Raw genomic sequence first — 12,986 nt, 5'->3', positions numbered from 1 at the left:
TCTGTATTTGAATTTGTGCCCATTGCCTCTTTTCCTTTCACAGGCTACTGCTGCGAGGAGTCTGTCTCTACCTTTACTCTCCCTGTCAGGTATTTATACACATTGATAAGATACCACTGAGCCTTCTCTTTTCCAGGCTGAACAGTCCCAGCTCTCCAAGCATTTCCCTGTATGTCACATGCTCTGATACCTAAATAATTTTCATGATCCTTTGTTAGACTTGCCACAGTATGTCCATGTCCTTGTACTGAGGAGCCCAGCACTGGCTGCAGCATTCCAGATGGGGTTTCACCAATGATGATCAGTAAGTAAGGATAACCTTCTTCCACCTGCCTGCAATGGTCTCTCTAATGAAGCCCAGGATGCTGTTGGCCATCTCTGCCTCAAAGGCAGATTTTTACAGTCAACTTGTTGTCTACCAGTACACCCAGGCCAGCAGACCTCTTCTGCCAGGCTTTCTTTTTTTTTCAGCTGATGGATCCCCCTAGCTTGCACTAGTGCATGGGGCTAATCATTCTTGGGTGCAGGATTTTGCCCATAACTGAGTTTCCTGAGATTCCTCTTGTCACATTTCTGCATCCAATAAGTCAATTTGTTCCTCAGCCTTTTCCATGACCACATTCAGAAACATGCCTACATTTCCCCCAGTGTGTGGTGGGGTTTGGTTGGTTGGTTGTTTTTTTCCTGCAGATATACTCGTAGAAGCCCTTCTTGTTGCCCTCACCAGATTCAGCTCCACCTGGATTTTGGATTTCCTAACCTAATCCCTGCATTATATAATGTGTCTGCATTCTTTATGGGAGATTTGAAATTGATTCCACCTCTTGCATGTTTCTTTTTTATGTTTTAGGTTTGTCTGGAGCTCTTCGTTTCATCCATACAGGCCTGCTGCGAGCTCTCCTTGGCTTCCTGTATGTCAGGATGGACCATTCTTGAGCTTGGAGGAGACAATCCTGGAAAATATTCTCAAACTGTCTTACAAAATTGTAGAGGATGAGGGAGGTGAGACAGAAGGAATGCAGAAAGAATTTTACTGCCTACCATTAAGGCAATCTGTAGTTATGTTAGAGACCCAAGTTCATGTGCTCGCTCCAGTAGATATCTAATTAACCATGCAAAGAACATCACAGAATAATAGAATACCAGGTTCGAAGGGACCACAAGCATCATTTGATCCAAGCTTTCTTGGAAAAAGCAGAGGAAGGCTTGCTCTGTAGAATCAAATAAAGTGTGGTTTTGGACATGTTCTCTGGATATGGAAAGCCTCAGTTAAATTTTGTGTCACATCAGACCATAGAGAGAATCTGACATCAGTATAAATCTGAATCTCTAGCTGATTGACTAATGAGAAGGAAAGTCCCCCAAAAGCTTTTACCTTCAGCCATGTAAGACCCAAACCAGATCATGCTAATCATCTTTGACATGTACTTGAGATGTCTGTGTAATACTTGTTTTTCTAATCCCTCTGTAGTTCATGTGTGAAGAGGCATGTCACACGGTACATCTCCTCCTGATTGTGCAGAGTTTCAGACCTGCAGGGGGATTCCTTCTGTTTTAGGGAAAAGGAAGATTAAGTTTTGAACACACCTCTTCTCTGAGAATCTGTTAAGTGCCATAGGGCACTTCATCCTGATGGGATGAAGAGGTTACCAAAAATATTCTTATTAATAACATATACAGTAACTGAAATTTTAGGTGGTGTTTTGATTTCTTTTCTTCCCTGAGGCACAGCATTGAAAGGAAAGAGAGCTGCTGTGATCCCAACATGTGGAAAGAAGACCATGGAGAAGTCAAGACTTCAAGGTAATCAGCTGCCAAAGGACTTGTCATTTGAGCTAGCAGGAAGAAGACAGTCAAGGATGCTGCAAGTAGCTCTGAGGATTGCTGTTGAGAGGAGACAGGTCAGAGGAGTTGCTTATTTAAAGGCATAGATACTCTAGTATCATAGGAATATTATTTTATTCCTACTTGCTTCTCTCTATATCCTAGAGGAGAATCAGATGGTCATACCCCTTTGAGGGGTACCCTTCACCTACTGTCACACTTGAAAACTCCAGTGGATTTTAAAAATCTGTTTGGCTTCTGCTGGCTGCTCAGATTCTGAACTGGCACAGTCTGGAGGATTCAGACTATACCGTCCTTGTCAGTACACTGTCACCTTTCCAACCAGTGCTGTATTTATTTCATAAGGCTAGTGTGTCTGCGTGTGGAACAGCTTTGTGCTATTTACCTTTTGTCCACCAGGTGGTAGCGCAGTATTAGCATTACTGTAAACATGGTGGCTCGCTTAACTCTTGCCCAGTTACCTGAGAGGCTCCTACTACTGGACAAATGTTGACAAGCTGCTTCTTTTTGTTAACTTTCTAATTAGACAATAGCTTGATATGTTAGACCAAAGACATACACACCGGGACAGTAAACATTTCTGAAAATAAAGAAAACAGAAATCTATTATGTGCCTAAAAGGTCTATTTGGAAAGAATGAGTGGTAGGGATAAAATCATGTAACCTAGCTTTGAGATTTTGTCTTGCTTCCAGAACTGCTGAGGTCAGATATGATCAAATTCTGCTCAAGGGGAATGAAACTGGCTGGGCTGCAGTGGCCCCTAACATCATACTTGACTGGCTCTCTGGCTGGATAGTGTGTCATAGTAGACACACTTTTTCAAGGCCCAACAGAACCCATATCTAGCAGCTTGTAGGATCCTGTGTTGGTCACCTCTTCGGTGAAATAACAAATCTGTTTTCTAAAGCTAGTTTAGGGTATAGTTTTGCCTTTGGCAACACTACTATGGGCTTCAGACTGTCCCATCTACCAACCTCCTTCCACTTTCTACTGCTCATTGCTGCCCACTACACCTGGCAGCACGACAATGACAGACAAGGAAACTCCTTCAACATTATTAGTCTCCCCTTACATATACTCCTTTTTTTTTCAATCAAATTTCAGAGGTCTAACTCATAACACAGGCTCATGAATGGTTGTGCTGTCATTAACAAAAATGCATTGTGCTTGCAGAGGGTCAGAGGGTCAGGAGTGGGAAGGAACAAATTAAACTGAAGTTAAGCCCATGAACACTTTTCATCATGGAGCTGTGGCTGAAGTTCCCCATGGTGAATGAGCAATCTTGCCAGTATTCACATCTTATTTTTCAGTATATTGTACCAAATGAGATAAAATGTCCTTTAAAATACATATTTCACACTAATGTTATGGAGATCACTACTTATAAAGTTACTTAACAACAAAATACTTGTTAATTTTTTGTAATTTTATTACAACGTAGACAAGATAATTAACACCTCATGGGGATTTATATATGTTAAAAACCTCTTAATACTAGTTTGAGAGTGACTTTTAGTAGTCAGTCTTTTGTTCAACAGAAAATCAGGGCATTCATATAAACCCTTTGAGGTGACATCCTACCCCAGTGATTGTGCTCAGTCCTGGGATATGTAAACTAATCAAGTAGTGATTTTTTACTGAAGAGGAAGGCGTAGGAAGAGAGCTTTATCTCCTAATCAGTGTGATCTCTATCTTCATATCACATTATAGTTAGTGTTGATTAACCAGTTCACTCTCTAGACTGCCTAATTTGATATCTCCTTCAGCAGGTTACCTAATAAAGTGGCTCTAACCTCAAACCCTGGCTGCTAGATTCCTTATGCAGGGTTGAAGCGATAGAGTGTATTAGTGTCAAAGAGATCAAAAGAAGGTTTTGAACCTAGTTCGTATCAGAACCTAGTACTGGAACAAAATTCCCTTGTTTGAGTCTATTTACCAGTAATTCTAGGTGGTCTTCCACCAAAGTGTTGGAAAATCCTCCTTAGTTTCACAGTGACTGCCCACAATCCTCACAACCAAGACAAAGTGTTGCACAAACTACGCAGGCTCTTAGTTCCCAAGGGCATTACTGCATACCATGGATCTGACTATAATTCTTCATCTGTTACCGTAACTGTAGTAGGAGGCCTTTATTTATGTCAGAATACCCTTACAGTGTGCTGATAAAATATTATGAAGTATTCCAGGGAATGGATGTAGCTCTCTCCAAGAAATGGAACTGCCGTTCCAGCCTAGTGAAACTATCCAGTTGACTGAAAATACTTGTACTGATGGAAACAGCTTTGCCAGTATGCTTCTGCCACTGTTGGGGATCTCACGCTCCTGACAGACAGAGCCTGGCAGGAATTTGGAGCATAGATGAGGTCTAGATCAAATGAACAGTTTCGAGTTAGAAACATATAGCAATTCTCCTTTCAAAATGCCTTTATTTACAGAAACATTCAACTGAAATAGTCTCTTAACAGGAGGTCTTGATTACTTTTCCATTTCCAAACCACACATCATAATGGGGATGGAATGTGGTTACCATAAATTGTTGGTTTACAAATCATCACTGACTTGTTAGCAACAGCTAGGATGTTAGAGTTAGAGCAACAGTTTGGATGTGATAAAATAGCAAGAACCCATTTTTCATGGCATTGTTGGAATGAATATAAATGAATTCTTCCCAGAGATTCATTGTGGTGGTTGTGGTAAATAGCAAACTGCATATTTCCTGCTCATGTTGAAATCAATGGGAGTTTTATTGTTGGCATCATGAGAAGCAGGATTTGACCTTAATAGAAAAGAGAAGAGGAAAAGAGAAAAAGATGAGGAAAAAAGAAAAGAATGAGCCTGAAAGTTCTAAAATGACTAGCAATTCAGATGCCTGACTGGAGACACTTCAAAAGAGGAGTCCGAAAAGCAGAAAGTACCAACAACCTGAAACTAGGGCCCCTTTCCATTTTGGATTTCCTTCCAAATTTTCCTTTGAATTCTCTGCTTGTGAACTTTGAAACTGAGGAATAACCAATACTAGTCACTGCTGAAAATGCAGATTTTCAAATTTTCCTTTTTCTTGGAAATGCTTCTGCCTCTCTAATGGCACTGAAAAATTCTCTTATTGGGTTTTGGATGAAGCCTATAAAAATCAGCAAAGGTCTTATTTCAGGGAAGCCAGCACAAACTTTCTTCCTTACTTGTGTTTGAGTCATGACATGGATCACTATCAGTCACTTAATCTTGGTCTAGCAAAATCTGCATCTGCTAATAGACAGAATTAGTAACTTTGCCTCTGTCGTATAGCTAAATCTTTACAAGAGAACTCCTACATTAGAAATAAAAGCAGCAAGAAACTCTGGCCCAACAGAGATTACTATGCTTACTTAACCAGTAGACTAAACTATTCAAACTTACGGATTTTTCCTCAGGAATCTAAATTTACTGATTCTCTCCTTTATAAAAATAGACTAAACTAAACAAAAAAACCCAACATATGCATTCTCAGCACATGCTACAACACATCATAAACTTATTTCCTTTATCAGGTGTATTCAAAACATTCATGAAGGTTGCAATTCTTAAATATGGTTGTTCAAATATTTGAAAGAGTGAGTGAAATCTGGCCCTGTAAAGTTGACAGCAAAACTTCCAGTGGCTTCACACAGAGCAAAACAGAAGCTTAGCTGAGTAAATGTAGTATCAGTGGGGCTAGCTTGATTGCTATTAACTGAACATTTAGTACTTGCCTACATAGATTTTAACAGAGCAAACATATAAGTTACCCTTCCCAAAGTACAGATGCCCTTAAAAATAGCTAATGGAAGTTACCAATAAAGACAAGAAGGGCAAACGCAAAGGGTAAATCTTCTGCATAAAACTTCCCATTTGGTTCATATTCGATCTTTCAATACCCACAAACCACATGTCCTGAAATACAAATCTATATCCAAAGACTCTGACCCTGCCAATCCCTAACATTCTGTGATTCTGTGATTCTGTGAATGTTCACCAAATTACTTGTTGTGAACCTCCTTTTGGACCTTCGGACTGGCATGCAAACGTTGAAAATGATCATTCCGTGCAACTACTTCTCGTATGCTGCTAATGAATATGGATGACATGAGAGTTTAAAACCAGGTCCTAAAGCAATGCAAAGCAGGATGAATTCAGTCTTTGCTAACAGAAACTGAAATTGCAGTATACATTAAACAGATAAACAGAGGGTGAGAAACCAAGTCCAAAATCTTTTTTTTTTTCTTTTTTTTTTTTTTTTTTTTTCAGGTAAAGGGCTAATGCAGTTCATTCTTTCCCATCTGATATTTATTGGTTCTCTATACAAAACTCTTGTTAGATGCAAGACAGTCCTTTAAATAGCATGAATTGTCCCAGCCAGATGAGGAAGGTTTGTTAAGGAAAGTTGTTTCTAATAAATGTCATTTTTCCTTAACAGAGTCAGACATTGCTGAGCTCTAACATATAAGAGCAGATGATCCAACTGAGATTATCACAGGAAATCCAAGCAGAACTTAATCCAATCCTTTGAACTTTCAATAAGATTTCTTAACATTGAAGTACACAAGGAACTATGTTGACTGTTGTCATATTTGGCTAGAGACCCTTCATCTTACCAAAGTATTCTCTAGAAAATGATCCTTTATCCCCAAAGTGTTTCTGATGGTGCTTGGAAGAGACAGCAAGCACAGTTGAGACTGATTTTGGAGGAATTACATATTCTGTGTTCTAGAAAATCCTAACCTGTCAAAAAATTCACCTTCCCAAAGGTAAAAGATAGTTAGTGCTTCTCAGAAGATGTACTTACATTTGTTAACTTCATTTACTTTTTGCCTGAAACTTCATTTACTTTTGTCAAATCTAATGCCTGGAGTACAGAAGGTCTCTGCTGGAGACATACCCATTTGCCCATTTCACTAGTCTGGTAAATTTGTTTCTCATTTCTACAGAGTGGAACAGAGGTCTTGGGTCCGAAATAGTGAAACACATGCATTTCACAACAAGACGACCTTCCTCATAAGTTCACTGCTCTGTGGAGTATTTCAGAAGCAGTATTTCATATCCAGTGTCACTACTTTCCCCATGACAACTGGGATGTTCAAAAGAGAAGCATTCAAAGTGGTATCTTGGAGAAGTGTTGGTCTCCTTTTTTGGAAGTAGATTGCATTTCAATAGTTTGTTTTAATTACTGTAAGTATTTAAACTCTGAGTAAGTCTGGACTATGATTTTACAAGGTGGTATATTATCCCAGACTCATTATGAATAAAGGTACTGCTATTAGAGGAATTTCAAAATGTTTCAGCATTTCTCTATATGGCAGACAGAAACGTTCTGTAATGTAAACTTACCTAACCTAAGCCGCCTTTCTTGTCCACTGGTAGCTGTCTCACTGTGCCAGCAAGGAGCTTAGTAAGGGCTGCTTTAGCCATCTCGGGAGAGTTCTGCAGCCTCTGCTGAATTCTCTGCTCCCATGCCCAGACTCTCCCTGCTGGCACTCATCTGCAGCTGGAAGCCAAGTCTGCCACCTCGATGTTTTGATGGAATCAAAGCTCACTCAAAGCTCACTCTTAAGATATCCTACGATGTGCCATAGTAATGCCAGTTCATAAAGTGTTTGCCTGACCTACATCAGTTTTGATTAAGAGTGGAGAACCCCAAAACAACAGACGTGGGACTTCAGGAATTACAAACCAGAATATTTATATTTATTATATATAACAATAATGTTATATATTTATTATATCAACATATTGTTTATAAATAATACATGTATAACAATAATAAGATTATATATGCGCTGTGCAGAGCTTTCATGGTAGACCAGGTTGCCTTTGAATGTACTAAGATTCAGGCATAACAGAGTCATTTTCTCTATCAAGATGTTTAGGGGCAGTTTACCCTAAGTCTGTACTTTCCATATGTTTATTTGCCAGTAATTGAGTTCAGGTAATGACATTATTTCAGGAATACCCTTTTATCCACAAGTACCTCCACATCCTCATTTGACCTTTTAACTACTGTTTTTTCCTTAGACTTAATTTTAGGTTGAGGAACCGCCACATTTCAGCATTCTGGGGCTTAAGAGAAATGTGTAAGTGCTTCCCTAAAAGCCATAGTTAATGCAGGGAGCTACACACAACCAAGTGTTAGGCTAGGAACAGAGTGCATTGAGACCTTGCTTTTGGGATATACCCAGAGAGGCACTGAGGGGTCTTGTCAGCATGCACAACCCTGAGAATGCCCACGAAGTTGACAGACACTGTAGAAACTCCAGTGGAGATCAGAAGATGCTTCAAACTGAGTGTTTCTTACATCCTGCTTGATGGATATAACAGCAACTGCTCAGGCATCTGGTAGCCTTTGGCTATGTGCGTCCTAAAGTGTGTGTAGTACTGCATGCTGCTTAAAGAGCACAAAGGCTGCTGGTATGTGGTTTATAAACAATGCACAAGCCAGAATGTGGTATTCAGAAAGCTGATGTGTTTCTAATGTATGGATACACTGTTGTTACTAATATCTAAATTATACCCGCATGCCCATACTGAGTCCAAAGCACCTATCCTTGCCAGGGACAATAAAGTAACCCAAATTTGGAGTTTCTTGGTCAAGATAGTTTTGAGTCATGACATTTCTTTAAAATAAATGTTAGTAAATTATCCAGAAAGTGACATCAATCCACTTTTATAACTATCTTCTTATCTCCCAAATATTTTGCCTAGTATCAGTCAAGTTTTCCTGAAAAATTGTAGTCTGACATAAAAGTTTGCCTGTGAAATTTCAGGTAGATTAATTTTAGCTTGAAAAACTCAGGGTGGGATTCAAAATCAGGCTTATAATGGAAGAATTGCATCAAACTAAACTGTGGAAGAAAGAAGCATCTCTCCATCCTGTATTTTTTCTCAGCCAGAGCTAACAATAACTTTGCCTCTGCTACTGAACAGCTGAGCCAAAAAAACAGAAAGACAAAAGCCAAAGACAAACCAAAACGACAAGGAGCAGAGACAGCAAAGATGACAGAGAGAGAAAAAAAAATCTAGCCCACATACAAACATTGCTCTGAAAGCTCAAAGATAAGAAAAACAGCCTCTCTAAAAGGCAGTTACAACATTAGGAGATGACAGAAGCAGCAGAGATGGCAAAGAACCTAACCTGACCTACCATCAAGCAAAGTTAATGAAAACAAGATGGGAAAAATAAAGGAAGTTTGTCACTTTAAAAGAAAAAAGTGATTTTTAACACTGACTGTATGCAAACCAATAAAATACTCAGATGTTGGACCAGGTCCATATCGAAGTAACTCAGCCTATAATTACATGAAAATTGAAAAATGTCAAAACACAATAATAAAGATACTATGGAGTGTTTTGTCTTTTGCGGAGCAAGCCCATCAATACCACCAAATAAGGGAAAAAGTTAAATAGGAGTTCAACATGATGATTACAAGAAGGGAACCATAATGGATGGGAATGGACAGAAGCGTGAAGAAGAGAAGAAAAAGTGAAGTAATTAATAGTAGTGAATACTGAGTAAAAAAAGAGGCTGCCTTATGTTAGATAGATACCTGAGAAAGAGCTGCAACACAGTTGTGTCTTGAAGAAATTTCCATATTGAAGCTTGCAGAGAAAGATAGCACCTCCCATCAGTCCAACAAATACTATTAGAAAAAAGCAAACATGCCTTCAGAAATATCAGCCAACTTTTAAGTATGAAGTAGAAAAAGACTTTGTATGCCTTGAAGTTTGTCTGATATTCCAGCAATATGAGACAGAGTAACAAATGTACCACCTCTTCCCACAAAACTTATTTTGCCTGTATACTTAGCCCATCATAGCTATATCGATACCGTCACTAGGAATTCCCAGAACAGAGTGTCAGATATAAGTTGATCCAGCTACACTGAGTAAAGCAAATGCATATCAGTTTTTATTAGTTGATAAATCACTCTAGAATCTAGGCAGCAACATGCTTAGTTCTAATTGCTTTACATGGAATGCTCTCAAATGTTCTCATCATTTACCCACCTTTGCTCCAACTGAAGTGAGTGGAAGCATTGACCTTTCACTTTGGTGGGAGAGGGATGAGGCCAGCCCCAGGTGCTTTGAAAAATCTTACCTATTTCAAAGAAAAAAATTCTCTGCCTTACAGGTGTAAATCTCCCATCATTTAAAAATCAGAAAATAGAGTGTCTGATTTAACTCCTTGTTTGTGGGAAAAACACCAATTATTTCTAACATTTCTTTATCAGACTTTGAACTGTATATCAAATGCAAAGAAATGGAGAACAGCAAGTCTAAGCAAAGTAATTGCGCCCTACTCTATCCAATGGCAAACTGAAGTATCAAAACGCAAATAATCCCAACCTGATAAAAACTCCTGTGCCTTGAGACTGCACATTTATACAAAAGGGACAGCAACCTTTTGTCCCCCAGAGCTAGTCCTTTTTCTTCTTGCAAACACCTCATTTAATTTTGGAGCATAAATAATCATCCTGAACTTCCTGCATTTTATCCTAGGTCAATGGTAGTTGATCTAGATGATCTTAGATAATTTTATCCACAGTCAATGGCAGTCCTGAAAGTTTAAGGAGTATGCTTTGGGCTAGAAGATCTAAGTCTGAGCCTATGCCTTTTTCTATGCCTGAAAAGTGGCCACAATTTTATGGGTAACCTAAAAAAACAATTGAAGCAATTGCAGTGGTCTTACATTGTTTAGATTGTTTGCTTTCCACTCCCCAACCTCATAATAAGAACAGAGCTATTACAATGATCTATTATAGTTGGGACCAGTCTTGCTATAGAAAACTCTACAAGCTGAGAAAACCAAAATGTAGTCACAGCTCCAAACAGCTTGGGGATGAGATGAATTCTTTGTCTATCCTGCATCCTAAATGCATCCAAATTATTCTAATAGCTGTATATCTACATGGACCACTTAACTCCCTCTTGAACTCTCCTTAGTGCTTTAAATTGCTTGTCAGCCACATGTGAAAAATCTCTACCTAATTTAAAATTTACATTCCAGATCTCTCTATCACTGATTTTTCTCAGCAGTAAGGTTTCTTCTGATCTCGGTGCCACTGGAACGAGGGGACTGAATTTCTCTTGCCTTTTGCACAGATACTCAGAGTTGTGTATGGAGCAGAAATGTAATCAGCTCCAGCCCAGAATTTCAACAGTCCCTTATTTAGTGCATCAGCATGGGGGGGTGCTAGCTGAGATAACAAGGAAACATGATTACTTATGCTGGCGAGAGGACAGATGTCAACCTTGCCTCTCCTTTTCATGGAAACATACCTGGCTTTATGAAGAATAGGTTAGCAAATATTTTAATACAAATAGTAACCTCAGCTGAGCTGCCAAGGCAGGCTCCAAAGAGACTGACTTGTTTACAGTCTGGACCAGTGCCTTAAAACCTGACGTGCTTATTCAACAGAAAATTAACCCCAAAACAGGTATCATCATTACTGCAGGGAGAAGCTCCAGAAAGATAATATCCTAACTCTCTCCAGCTGAACTCAGGACATTGTCCACATTTTATCACATCAAGTGCCCTTGTAGTCATTCAGAATAAACAAGCAAATAAAAAAGTGAGGTATATTGCATGTGATCGTTCGGGTCACTGGGACAGCATAGATATTTGGATATGGCCCAACCCCCTGCCTTCACTTGAATTACTACTGGAATCTAACTTCTTGCATTGTTTTAAGAGACTAAATTGTTCTCTCTATGTTCTTTGGTCATCCCAACTCAGATGTTATCTTTTCCTTTCCCACTCTAGTTTTTGGCTACAAAAAATATACATGAAGAGAAGTTCTGAGAAGAGCCTTTTTTCTTTTTTCCCAGCTGCTGAGTGTATGTCTGTCTATGGTACCATTCTCCTCCAAATGCCTTTGACAAATATTGTCATTTGTGAGGTCATTATTTTTGAGAGGTAACTAGTGATTCTCATGAAAATGAATGCTGTATAGATTTGACCTTGGAAGAAACACTGGTCATTCCAAAATGATATAAGTAAAAAGGGATACAAGAAATTCTTTCTGAAGTCACCATGAACATTCAGTGATGGATGAAACCTTCATAGGTAATGGTCACTGGTCTGGAAAAGTTACTCTGTGAAGTTGTCATAATCTTTAGCTATCAAATTTCTTGGAAGACAGAAAGTCTGATCCTGGAGTTATTGTGCAAAGGCCTGTAAGACTGGATTTACCAACAGAGATCTCCGTCAGCTTTCTTTGCATAATTCAGTTGATTTTGAGCAACCCCATGAGGGAACAAGAAAGAGAAATTATGTGGGACAGGTAAGAGCCAAAGCTTTTCCACGTGACCTGGTGGCAGAGCTCTGTGGGAGGTCATGCATTGCCCTGCATCCTCCACAGAGGTCAGTGGCAGGCACTAGCGTGGCAGCTTCTAGGTTGAAATAGGCAAGGGTGGTGTTTTTCATGCCCATTACTTGCTATGTCAAACTGCACTTCTTTGGGAGAAGCTGATCTCAGGCCTCCATATAACATGAAAACTAAACTAACTAGATTTGGATTTCATGCAAGTATTCATGGGTCATGAAACTTTTACTGAAACTATAAAAGAAAAAAAGGATTTCTTCTATCCCAGACTATTGTCATTGGGATTGGAACTGAAGCCATTCATGAGATGCCAGTATTAAGAGACAGCAGTTGTTACCTAGAAGAAAAGGTGAACATGGGGAGGTGGGGAAGGCTTGGGATTAAGCACATAATCTAATTAGTATTTGGTGAGACCTGAAAGCACATATTCACTTCCACTGAAAATACCTGATGGCACCTGCTCTATACTGAAAGTGTAATAGGACAAAATGAAAATGGAAAGGTTTCACACAGTATCCTGTAAAACTTTTGAAATAATTTTCGCTTTTGTAGAATTCTATAACTGTTTAAAAACAAAACCAGAAAAAAGGCATTGCTTCCTTTTCTGTCTGCATTTTTAGAGCACTATCCGCAGAAACTTATTAGAGCCAACCCTACTAAATTCCTTACAACTGTCCCATAAGGGTGGTTCTCAAAGTGAAAAAGAGAAAAATGCTGGCAGCTTATGTAATGTCTTTTTCACTTATACAATCTGAGAGGCTATCTAGGAAGTTTAGTGGTATACAAGTCTCTGGTGGCAAGAATCA

This window comes from Streptopelia decaocto, assembly GCF_964273445.1.
Source record: "Streptopelia decaocto genome assembly, chromosome: 1".
Lineage (NCBI taxonomy): Eukaryota > Metazoa > Chordata > Aves > Columbiformes > Columbidae > Streptopelia > Streptopelia decaocto.
This window is presented reverse-complemented; position numbering follows the sequence as displayed.